The sequence below is a fragment of the Pristiophorus japonicus genome, chromosome 23 (assembly GCF_044704955.1).
Source record: "Pristiophorus japonicus isolate sPriJap1 chromosome 23, sPriJap1.hap1, whole genome shotgun sequence".
Classification (NCBI taxonomy): Eukaryota; Metazoa; Chordata; class Chondrichthyes; family Pristiophoridae; genus Pristiophorus; species Pristiophorus japonicus.
The window spans coordinates 65,414,774-65,428,359 of NC_091999.1; the positions used below are offsets into that span (position 1 = coordinate 65,414,774).

Below are 13,586 nucleotides of genomic sequence, written 5' to 3' on the forward strand. Positions count from 1 at the left end.
TGGGAACTCACTGCACTGTGGCATATTCTCGAGCCTGCTGCAACATTTAATAAAATCATGGCTGATCTGGTACTTCAGCTCCACTTTCCTGCACTGTCTCCCTATCCCTTAATTCCCTTCATATCCAAACATCCATTGAACTCTGTCCTGAATATACTAAAAGACTGAGCCTCCATAGCGCTCTGCAGTACAGAATTCCAAAGTTTCACCACTCAATGAGGGAAGACGTTTTTCTCATTTCAGTCCCGAATGGCTGACCCCTTATTCTGTGATTGTGACGCCTGGTTCTAGAATCCCCAGCCGGAGAAAGCATCCTCCCTGCATCTACCCTGTATAGTCCTGTGCGAATGTTGTATGTTAAATGAGATCACCTCTCATTCGTCTAAACTCTAGAGAACATAGGCCTAGTCAACTCCATCTCTCCTCACAGGACAATCCCACCACCCCATAAATCAGCCTGGTGATCCTTTGTTGCACTCCCTCTATGGCACATATATCCTTCATATTTGAGTAGACCAAAACTGCATACTGTACTCCAGGTGCGCTCTCACCAGGACCCGACATAATTGCAATAAGATGTATTTTCTCTCATACTCAAATCCTATTGTATTAACCGGGAACATACAATTTGCTTTGTAAATTGTGTCATGTACGTGCAAGTTAACATTCAGTAATTTGTGTAGAAAGACTTGCCTCTGAACATCAACATTTCCCAAACTCTCACCATTTAAAACATATTCTGCTTTTCTATTTTTCCGACCAAAATGGATAGAAACATAGAAAGAAACATAGAAATTTACAGCGCAGAAGGAGGCCATTTCGACCCATCGTGTCCATGCCGGCCGGCAAACAGCCGCACCGCCCTTCGTCAGCAGCCAGAAAGGTTACAAACAAACCCATGAACAATAACATAAAAGCATGTAACATCCAGCCCAACCAATCCGCCCCACATCACTGCAACACAACTCTTACGAACAACATCTACACTTCACCACAACTGGAGCCATGTGATCTCCTGGGAGAGGCAAACAACAGATAAGAACCCAGGCCAATTAAGGGAGAAGAAATCTGGGCAAATTTCACTCCGACACATCCAGGCGATCGAAACTAGTCCAAGAGAACACCCTGGCCGTGTTCTATTCCCTGATGTACTCACCATTATATCTGCACCGACCAACAAGAGGGCATCTAGTCTAACCACAATTACCAGCTCTAGGTCCGTAACGCTGGAGATTACGGCACTTTAAGTGTCCGTCCAACCACCTCTTAAAAGTAGTGAGGGTTTCCGCATCCACCACTCTTCCAGGCAGCGAGTTCCAGATCACCACAAACCTCTGTGTAATGAATCCTCCCCTCAAATCCCCTCTAAGCCTTCCACCAACCATCTTAAAAGTATGCCCCCTCGTAATAGCCCCCTTCGCCAATGAAAATTGACCCTTACTATCCACTAAGTCCAGGCCCCTCAAAATTTTGGACACCACGATGAACTGTCCTCTCAACCTCCTTTGTTCCAATGAGAACAAACCCAGCCTATCCAATCGGTCCTCATAACTAAGATTCCCATTCCAGGCAGCATCTTAGTAAATATCCTCTGCACCATCTCTAGTGCAATCACGTCCTTCCTATAATATGGCAGCCAGAACTGCACGCAGTACTCCAGCTGTGGCCTAACTTAAATATTATACAATTTAAGCACAAGCTCCCTGCTCTTATATTCTATGCCTTAGCCAATAAAGGCAAGCATTCCGTTTGCATTCGAGAAACCTTATCCATGTGACCTGCCACTTTCAGGGATCTGTGGACACGCACTCCAAGATCCCTTTGTTCATCTACACTATTAAGTGGCCTGCCGCATAATGTGTATAGCCTATCCTTATTAGCACTCCCAAAATGCATCACCGCGCACTTCTCTGAATTAAATTCCATTTGCCACTGCTCTGCCCACCTGACCAGTAGATTGATATCCTTCTGCAGCCCATGACTTTCCTCTTCATTATCAACCACACAGTCAATCTTAGTGTCATCTGCAAACTTCTTAATCATACTTCTATATTCAAATCTAAATCTTTCATTTATACCACAAAAAGCAAGGAACCCAGCACTGTGCCCTACGGAGCGCCACTGGAAAATCCTTCCAATCACAAAAACAATCATCAATCATTACCCTTTGCTTCCTATCACAAAGCCAATTTTGAATCCAACTTGCCAGCTTGCCCTGGATCTCATGGGCTTTAAACTTCATGGCCAGTCTACCAGGCGAGACCTTATCAAAACCCTTGCTAAAGTTGATCTATACTACATCGCTTGCTCTACCCTCATCGATCCTCTCGGTTAGCTCCTCAAAAAATTAAATCAGGTTAGTCAAACACTATCTCCCCTGAACAAATCCATGCTGAATATCACTAATTAATCAATTCCTATTCAAATGCATATTTATCCTGTCTTTCAGAAATGTTTCCAATAATTTTCCCATCACTGACGTTAGGCTGACAGGTCTGTAATTACTCGGTCTATCCCTTTTTCACTTCCTAAACAAGGGTACTACATTAGAAGTCCTCAAATCCTCCGGCACCATGCCCATATGCACAAAGTAATGCAAAATGTTGATCAAGGCCGCTACTATATCCTCTTTTACTTCGCTCAACAACCTGGGATGCATTTCTTCCGGGCCTCGGGACTTATCTACTTTAAACGCTGCTGACCCCTTTAATACTTCCTGTCTCACTATATTTATTTCATCCAGAATATCACACTCCTCCTCTACAGCAAATCTCCATTACCTGTTTCCTTTTTGAAAACAAATGAAAAGTATTTGTTAGGATCCCTACCAACGCCTTCCACCTCCTGAGGAAGATTATCCTCATGTTCTCTACTAGGCCCTATCCTTGCCTTAGTTACCCCCTTAATATATATACAGAACATCTTAGGGGTTTCCTTAATTTTACTGGCGAATAATTTCTCATGCTCTCTCTTAGCATTGCTAATATCCTTTGTTTAAATTTTAACTCTTATCTTTCTATATTTTTCTAAAATTATAAAGTATTTCGCCATTGATGTGACATAAGCGTCCCTTTTTTTCTTAATCCTCCCCTGTAATTCCATCTACATCCACGGGGTACCAGAATTATTTTTACCAGCTTTTTTCTTTACGTGTACATATTTGTCCTGAAACTTTCGGATGGCTTCCTTGAATGCCTCCCACTCTTCCAACACCCATTTACCCACAAGTAGCTGCTTCCAGTGCACTATGGCCAAATCACTTCTTAATTTAGCAAAATTAGCTTTTCCTCAATTCAGAAATATTATTCCAGGCCTATACTTATCATTATCCATAATCAACTTGAATCTGAATGAATTATGGTCACTGGCACCCAAATGCTCCCCCACTAATACCCCTTCGACTTGCCCAGCTTCATTCCCCAAAACTAAATGCAATACCGCCCCCTCTCATTTTGGGATTGGTACATACTGACAAAAAAAGTTCTCTTGAATGCATTTCAAGAATTCCGCACCCCCTATACCCTTCACAATAAATTTGTCCTAATCAATATTTGGATTGCTAAAATCCCCGACTATTAACAACCCTATGGTATTTAGACTTCACAGCAATTTGCCTACATATTTGTTCCTGTATCTCCTCCCACTGTTTGGGGGTCTATAATACACTCGCAGCAGCGTGATCACCGCTTTTTTATTTTTCAATTCGACCCATATGGCCTCAGTTAATGATCCCTCGAACAAATCAACCCTCCTCACCGCTGTAATATTTTCATTAATTAGTACCGCAACCCTCCCGCACCCAGCCCCCTTTTACCCCTCTCTCTATTTTGTCAAAAAATCCTGTCGCCAGGTATATTAATCTGCCAAACCTGTCCCTCTTTCAGCCAAGTTTCTGTAATGGCTGTAATGTCATACTCCCAAGTGTCTTCCTGTGCGCTTAGCTCATCCGCCTCACTCACTGATGTTATGTATTTAACCCCTTGTAACCTGTATTACACCACCACCACAGTGCCTACCTTTTGAAGACCAAAGGGATCCCAGCATCCCTTTGAAGCACGGTATATTAGCCTGCAACCCACGAGGTGCCTGCACTCTGGATTCTTATTAAAGGAGCTAAGCTCACAATTGGTCATTGTACACAGTACTCAGTTTCATCCTTTATTATGAATGTATCAGCTATACTCCTTGCATTAAATTATATACCATTCAGCACCGGAAGATCTCCTTGTTACTACATACTAAGTCCTGTTTCCTCTGTCTTACAAATTCGCATGCTAGATTCTTGCTATCCAACTCCTACTTTACTTCATTCCCTGTTGAATTCGTTCTCAGGTTCCCACCCCCCTATCAGGTTAGTTTAAACTCACCCCAACTGCACTAACAAATCTCCCTGAGAGGATATTGGTCCCGGTGCTGTTGACGTGTAATCCATCCGTTTTGTACAGGTCCCATCTCCCCCAGAAGTGGTCTCAATGCCTCAAGAATTTAAGGACCTTCTTTCTACACCAATTTTCAAGCCACGTGTTCATCCTCTTTATCCTTCTATTCTTGTACTCATTAGCACGTAGCATCGGTAGTAACCCGCAGATTACTACCTTTGAGGTCCTACCTTTTAATTTTCTTCCTAGCTCTCTAAATTCTTCCTGTAGGGCCTCATGCCTCATTTTACCTATGTCGTTGTTGCCGATATGGTCCACGGCATCTACTTGTTTACCCTTCCCCCTCCCTTCCCCCCCCCCCCAACCAGGATGCCCCGCATCTGCTCTGTGGATATTATACGAGCATGAATATAAGATTGGTTAATGGACAGAAACATAGAGTAGGATTAAACGGGTTATTTTGGGTGGGCAGGCTGTAAGTAATGTGTCGGTGCTTGGGCTCCAGCTAGTCATAAACTACATCAATTATTTTTGTGGTGCCCTACTGTAATATATCCAATAGCTTCACATTTCTCCATATTATATTCCATTTGCGATGTTCTTGCCCATTCAGTTAGACTGGCTATATCTCATTGAAGCGTCTTTGCATCCGCCTCACACATTACATTCCCACGAACTTTGTTTCTTCCGCAAACTTGGACATATTGCAGTTGGGCCGCTCAGAAAATAGTTGATATTAAGGATATGATAGCAGCGCATTGGTAAAGAGGTGACATGATAGGTCCAAGTCAGCCTGGATTTGTAAAAGGAAAATCAAAATTGACAAATCTTCTAGAATTTTTTGAGGATGTTTCCAGTAGAGTGTACAAGGGAGAACCATTTGATGTGGTGTATTCCGACTTTCAGAAAGCTTTCGACAAGGTCCCACACAAGAGATTAATGTGCAAAGCTTAAGCACATGGGGTTGTGGGTAGTGTGCTGACATGGATTCAGAACTGGTTGGCAGACAGGAAGCAAAGAGTATGAGTAAATGGGTACTTTTCAGAATGGCAGGCAGTGACTAGTGGTGTAGCGCAAGGTTCTTTGCTGGGGCCAGAGCTGTTTCCATTGTACATTAATGATTTAGACGAGGGGATTAAACACAGTATCTCCAAATTTGCGGATGACACTAAGTTGGGTGGCAGTGTGAGCTACGAGGAGGAGGCTATGAGGCTGCAGAGTGACTTGGATAGGTTAGGTGTGTGGGCAAATGCATGGAAGATGACGAATAATGTGGTTAAATGTGAGGATATCCACGATGATGGTAAAAACAGAGAAACAGATTATTATCTGAATGGTGACAGATTAGGAAAAGGGTGGGTGCAACGAGACCTGGGTGTCATGGTACATCACAATTGAAGTTAGGCATGCAGCTACAGCAGGGGTTTAAGAAGCAAATGGCATGTTGGCCTTCATAGCGAGTGGATTTGTGTACAGGGGCAGGGAACTGTTACTACAGTTGTACAGGGCCTTGGTGAGGCCACATCTGGAGTATTGCACGCAGTTTTGTTCTCCTAACTTGAGGAAGCACATTCTTGCTGTTGACGGAGTGCAGCAAAGGTTCACCAGACTGATTCCCGGGATTGCAGGACTAACATATCAAGAACGACTGGATCAACTGCGCTTGTATTCACTGGAGTTCAGAAGAATGAGAGAGGAACTCATAGAACATTCTGATGGGTTTAGACAGGTTAGAGGCAGGAAGAATGTTCCCAATGTTGGGGACGTCCAGAACCAGTGGTCACAGTCTCAGGTAATGGGGTAAGCCATTTAGGACCGAGATGAGGAGAAACTTCTTCACCCAGAGAGTGGTGAACCTGTGGAATTCTCTACCACAAAAGTTGTTGAGGCCAATTCACAAAATAAACTCAAAGAGAAGTTAGATGTAATCCTTGCTGCTCGAAGGGTCAAGGGGTATGGCGAGGAAGCTGGAATGGGTTACTGAAGTTGCATGTTCAGCCATGAACTCATTGAATGGCGGTGCAGGCTCGGAGGGCCGAATGGCCTACTTCTGCACCTATTTTATATGTTTCTATGACTATGATATTGAATATGACGAGCTGGGGCCAAGCACCGACCAAGTAGTTACAGCTTGCCCACCCGAAAATGACCCGTTTATTCTAACTCTATGTTTTCTGTCCGTCAACTAATCTTATATTTATGCTAGTATAATTCCCCCCAATCCCATGAGCCATATTTTGTTTAGCAATCTCTTGCGTGGCATATTATTGAATGCCTTCTGAAAATCCAAATGTACAGCAATCACTGCTTCCCCCTTATCAATTCTAGCAGATTTATCCAACATGATTTCCCTTTCATAAATCCGTGTTGACGTTTGCACAATAAACCTATTATTTTCTAAGTACCTTGTTACAGTCCTTAATAATATATTCCAGCATTTTCACTCAGACTGATGGCAGGTTTACTGTTCTCTCTCCATCCTTCCTTAAATAGCGGGTTTACATTATCTACCTTCCAATCTGTGGGAACCGTTCTAAACTCTATGGATCATTGGAAGATGACAACTAATGCATCCATTATCTCTATGGCCATCTCTTTCAACACCCTAGGATGTAGGCCATCAAGTCCAATGGATTTATCTGCTTTCAGTCGCATTAATTTCTCCCTTACTGTCTTTTTACTAATATTAATGTTTTTCAGTTCCTCATTCTCGCTGCACCCTTTGATCTCCAATCTTTCCGGGGGGCGGGGGCGGTGGTGTCTTCTTCCCTGAATACAGACACAAAGTATTTGGTAAATTTCTCCCCTATTTCCTTATACCCCATGATAATTTCTCCTTACTCAGCCTGTAATGGGTTCACATTTACTTTCGCTCATCTTTTCTTTAATTACATACCGATAGAAGCTTTTACCATCTATTTTAATGTAACTTGCTCATTTTTTCTCACAATCTTTATCACTCTCTTTATCAATTTCTTGGTCCTCCTTTGCTGAATTCTAAAATCCTCCCAATCCTCAGACTTACTGCTGTTTTTGGAAACATTCTAAGCATCGTCCTTTGATCTAATATCATCTTCAACTTCTCTCGTGACCCACGGTTGGACCACTTTTCCTGTGGGAGTTTTGTGCACTCAAGGAATGTATGTTTGTTGTAATTTATGTATTAATTCTTAAAATGGTAACCATTGCTTCTCTACTGTCAGAGCTATTAATGCAGTTACCCAATCTACCTCAGATGATAGCTACAGCTGTACACTTTCACGTTGGTGCGTTTTGGGATTTAAAACGACATTTGTCAATCTAACTATCACTTTATGTTACGAGTATTTCTGTCAGTATAAGATGTGGATTGAAAGTTTAGAGAAACACAGAGCGAAGGTTTAAAGGACACTGGCGGATACTTGGGGTGATGTTCAGTGTGTTCACCGAGATGGCATCAGAGGGAATGGAACAGAGCTGAGAGATTGGATTCCTGGGGTGATGTTCTGCGAGATGGTATCAGAGGGAATGGAGCAGAGCTGGCAGTAATTATGCTCAATGGGTTCAGGGAGATGGTATGAGAGGGAATTGAGGAGAACACGTAGAAAGGATCCCTGGGGTGATGATTGATTTCAGGCAGATGGTATCAGTCGGAATGTCGGAGAGCAGGGAGAAACACCGTCCTCGAAAAAAGAGATAGAGATTCAGGGTTAATGTCTGATCATCAGAATGGAGAAGTGGTTAATTTGTTGCTGCGGCCACTTATTTCCTCAGTCTCTGTGAAGCATTTGGACCCGGGTCAGCTTTACAGGGTCGAATCGTAAACAAATCATACATTCTACTAGTACCCTTCCCGAGCGGAGTGTTCCACTCGTACACTTGGCCAGATTAAAACTAAAATGATTTGACATCTTTATTTGATTTTTCATTCTATCACACAGTCTGTATCTAGGGCGCCCACCGGGCAGAAGGCTGTAAATATACCTGCAGACGCCGCGTGATCCCTCATCTTCTCTCTCTCAAATACTGTCTCTCCACCTTTCGTCTCTTTCTTCGGTATCTATGTGTGTCCAATGGAGACGTTCGACTGAGTGGCTGTGTGTCAGATAGGTCTTTGGGAATCATTCCCAGGGGGTTTGTGCACCCTGTGTGTCTGGGAGTGTTTGATGGGTCAGTGTAGAGCGAGTTTTCCTCTTTATCTCACCTGGGCTAAACGTGCTCTGAGAATGTTTGATGGGACAGTGAAAGGAAGATTTAATCTATCACGTGCGATACTGTATCAGAATGGTATCAGTACTGTACGGTAATGGATCAGAAAGATGCTCCTTATTATAAGCTGACACGTGAAAAACAATAATATTAGAGGAGACCGCATGGTGCGCCTGTTCGCTATGCAGTCATTCCGCCCCTGTAGCATGACATGTAAAGGCAGGGGAAATGTGTCGTTACTCTGGTAGGACACTAGATGGCGCAGTGTCTCCTTAACCAAACGTAATTGAATTGAAGCAGAACCAAGACAGGACGGGTGGAAAATACCTGTCAGGGAAATAGAACAAAGTGTGATAGGGACAATGGAATGTTGTGCAGCAGCCTTGGAGAAAGGAATTCAGCAAAGTCCAATTCATTCCGTTTGCCATTTGCAGATGTATTAACAATTTAACAGAGAAGAACGTACAGAGAAGTTAAAAAAAAGTTAACACAAAGTGAATAGAACAATTGAGCGACACATTGAGAGCAGAACACATGCGATCTGAGTTGCCAGCTATCTGTACAACTGTAACTTACACCAGAGAGAGAAAACAAGCGCTCAACATAAAGGGAAGGGAATAATTGTAAATTTGGAATGAGAAAAATGATTTATTTACACATGACATTTTCAAACAATGGTGAAACTCCGAAATACATTTACATTATAGTCGCGATTATCTCACACATTTCACACAGAGAGACAGAAATCCCGGTTATGATTTTCTCAGCCACAGATTCGGGTCTAATCACTGAAGGCAATTGACTCTGAGAATCACCAAGAGTGCATAGTTTATATTTCAGGATAAAGAGATGTTAATAAACAATGGAAGAAGTTCAACCGTTCAATTGACCTGTAAAAGAAGGATAAAACAGTGAAGCTTTGACTTAGTGGTTTGAGGACTTTATTTCAGGGTTTATATCAATAAAACTATTAGAGATTTATCAAATCGCTTCAATTAGTACGAGTTATGATTGGATTGAATCTTCCCACCTTCAGTCGAGTGACTGCAGCGCTGTAGCAAATGCTCAAGAAGAACAGGATGATGAATGTGGAAGCGGTTGTCGAGATGTTGCCGCTCTCGTCCTCATAGTCTTCACTCCAGATGAGGTCTGAGGAATCTGCACGAATGAAGAGAAGGAAATATATTCAGATCTTTAATTAAGCCAAGATATTTTTTTATATATACTCTTTTGTTTTCCTTAAGGTATTAGTTTTTTCTCTAACTTAATATTCAATGTATATCTTGGATTAAGTTAATCACTCTCAGCAATCTATTTCTGTTCCTAACTTCTCAGTTGCTCTTCCTGTATGATCCACCAATAGTCTGTGTTGGAAAATATGATATTTTCCTTCAATGCCACATGCTAATTTTTTTTGCATCAATTTCGCATGAACTATCATTCGGAATAATATGAACAAATATCAAGGGATGTTTATTGACTGATATTGATTAATTTAACGATAGGTTTAGGCACCTATTTTTTGGAGACGATCAAGGGGGCTGGGTACGAGACCAGTTGTGAGTTATAATCTTGATTAATTGTTTGTTACCGCAATGCACTGAACGTAATTAACTTGTATCAGTTTCCAACAAGAACATTGATTCAATGTACGTGTGGTACCACAATAAACGTGTATGGTATCACGAATTATTTATTCAGAGCAATCGTTGGAGTCTCTGGCTGTTCTAAAGTTCATTTTAATTCTATATTGTTTTACATTTAATGTTTGCGTATGTATGCATGACGAGATCTTGTTTTGATGTCGTCAGTCTTTGTATGTTAATGTGTGTATTAATGTGTAAGTGTGTGTCAGTGTGTGTTTTGTTTAAGTGTGTGTGTCATTTTGTTTAAGTGTGTATGTTTCTGTAGATGTGTGCACTTATGTAGATGCCAGTAGATGTGTGTAAGTTTATGTGTAAGTGTGTTTACGTGTAATTATCTGTGTTTTTGTGTAAGTGCCTTGAATTATAAATGGGTCTGCATGTTTTTTGTAAGTGTGTTTTACTGTAGTTTTGTAAGTTTGTGTATGTTTATATATAAGTCTTTGTGTGCTAATGTGTAAGTGTGTAGTGTGTTTATGTATAAATTTGTGTGATTCTGTTTAAGTGTGTGTGTTCACGTGTAATTGTATGTATTTATGATTAAGTTTGTATACGTTTTGTGAAAGTTTGTTCATGTGTATGTGTAAGTGTTTGTGCATGTTTATTTGCAAGCGTTTCTCCATTCCTGCATAAATGTGTATATTTGAATCGAAGAATTTGTGTTTTTGTGTGCTTTGTATATGTGTTTGTGTGTTAACGCCTTGTACGTGTCTGGCTTGTGTGTGTGTTGTATAAGGGTGTGTGTGTGTCTTTGCTATTTTTCAACGTTTCAGAGTGTGCCAATAACTGGGTCTGACAATGATGGTGTACTTTATGTTTTGGGTATGTGTATTTTGTCTGTATGTTAACGTGTGTGTTTAGGTGGAAAGATATGCATGTTTACGTGTAATTCTGTGTGAGTTTATGTGTAAGTACGAATGTGTTCATGTGTAAGTGTTTACTTACAGAAAAACATATATACACACAATCGCAAACACACACATAAACGCACAAACTCACTTTTACACGCATTCTTCCCCGCTTGGTGTAAATGTGCTCTGTGTGAGACCCAATATGACGTCAGCCGATGTAATGCAGCAATTAAACCGATGAGCCTCAGAAATATCATGGCTACAACCGTAACGAACACGCAGAAGATTTAATCACCATTTTCGAAGTGGACTAGTAAAATTCAATCTGTTAGTTTGCGAATAACATTGACAAATTTACCAGAAATGTTAGTTGAAGGTAATATATTGAATAAATACGTATTTAACTCACATCCGATGCTCCTCACAGAAACGGGCCATTCGGCCCAACCAGTCCATGCATGCGTGTATTCTCCACTAGAACCTCCTGCCATCTTTCCTCATCTAAATATATCAGCAAAGCCCAATATTTCCTTCTCCCTCATATGGTTGTATAGCCTCTCCTTATGTTTAAATGTTTGTGTATGTTTAGATGTAAGTGTATGTGTTTGTTTATGTGTAACTGTGTTTGTTTGTGCATGTTTTGTTTAAATAAGTTTGTGTTGTGTGTGTAAATGTGTATGTTTCTTTTTAAAGCTTATGTTTGTATGTGTGTTTTTTGTAATGTTGTGTTAATATTTCTGCTATTGTTCCAAATTTCAGAGAGTTCCAATAACTGGGACTGGCAATGAAGGTGCAAAGCGTATTCTTGGTATTTATAATATTCTATGTCATTGTATCAATCTATGTTTTTATAGTTAAACGTAAATGTGTACTTGCAAAAAAACACATACACTTACACAAAATCATCAAAAAAGTAACACGTGAACACACACAAACACACGTTTACACCTATTCCTCATCGCTCTGTGTAAATGTGTTCTGTGTGAGGAGCAATATGACTTCAGCCGAAGGAATGCAGCGATTCAACCGATGGGCCTCAGAATCATCAGGGACACAACGCTGAGAAACCCGCAGAGATTTCAATCACCAGTTTAGATTTGGAACATTAAAATTCAATCTGTTAGTTTACGAATAACAAGGACCGATTTACTCCAAAAACTACTTAAATATTACATGTTGAATATATAATTATTTTAAAATATGATGCCTACGCGGCAAATTTAAAATTTTTGGACAGTGAGTTAAAGGATGACTATTTACAGATGTATACCGAGATCATATAATATAGATTGATTCACCTCCCTCCCCTCTCTCTGGTGTGGGAATGGGACATACAATAGTTTAACAACTGCACTATTCTGCTCTCTCTGGTGGGGGAGTGAGAGGCACAGTTGGCAAACAATTGCCCTCTCCCCTCTCTCTGGTGGGGGAGTGCGAGGTACATTGGGGTAACAATTACCCTACCCCCTCTCTCTGGTGGGGCAGTGTCTGGTACAGTGGGTTAACAATTACCCGTTCCATACACTATGGTGGTGAGCGCGAGGTACAGTGGTTTAACAATAACATTTTCCCTTTTCTCTGCTGGGGAAGTGTCTTGTTCAGTGGGTTAACAATTACCCTTTCCCCACTCTCTGGTGGGGCAGTGGGAGGTACAGTGGTTTAACATTCATCCTCTCCACACTCTCTGGTGGGGCAGTGGGATGTACAGTGTGTTAACAATTGCCCTTTCCTCCTCTCTGGTGGAGCAGTGGGAGGTACAGTGGGTGAACAATTACACTTTTCCTCTCTCTGGTGGAGCAGTGCGGGTACAGCGGGTTAACAATTACCCTTTCCCTCTCTCTGCTGGGGAAGAGACTGGCATAGTGGGTTAACAATTGCGCGCTCCTCTCTCTCTGGTGGGGCAGTGGGAGTAACGTGGGTTAACAATTGACCTTTCCGGCTCTCTGGTGGGCCAGTGGGTGTACGGTGGGTTAACAATTGCCCTTTCCCCTCTCTCTAGTGGTGCAGTGGGAGTACAGTGGTTTACAAATTACCCTTTCCCCACTCTCTGGTGGGGCAGTGGGATGTACATTGGCTTAACAATTGTCCTTTCCCTTCTCTGGTGGAGCAGTGGAAGGTTCAGTGGGTTAATAATTACCTTTCTCCCTCTCTGGTGGAGCAATGGGAGGTGCAGTGAGTTAACAATTGCCATTTCACTCTCTTCGATGGAGCAGTGGGAGGTACAGTGGGTTAGCAATTACCCTTTCCCTCTCTCTGTTGGGGAAATGTCTGGTACAGTGGGTTAACAATTGCGCGTTCCTCTCTCTCTCTGTTGGTGCAGTGGGAGTACAGTGGGTTAACAATTGCCCTTTCCCCTCTCCCGTGGGGCAGTGGTAGGTACAGTGCGTTAAAAATTGTCCTTTCGCCTCTCTCTGTTGGGGGAATGGGGAGGGAGAGTACGTGCAGGTATGTGGCCCTCATTTCAGAATGCAGTGAATGCATTGCTGCACAATAAACTGGCTGCAATTCTGAAGTAATGGATAACA

At 41.8% G+C, this 13,586-nt stretch overlaps 1 pseudogene; it reads right to left on the bottom strand.

The window, feature by feature from the left end:
- LOC139235580 (Ig heavy chain C region, secreted form-like) overlaps positions 1-4,664 on the bottom strand; it is an 82,889-nt pseudogene extending 78,225 nt beyond the window's left edge.
- Between the last annotated feature and the right edge of the window lie 8,922 nt (positions 4,665-13,586).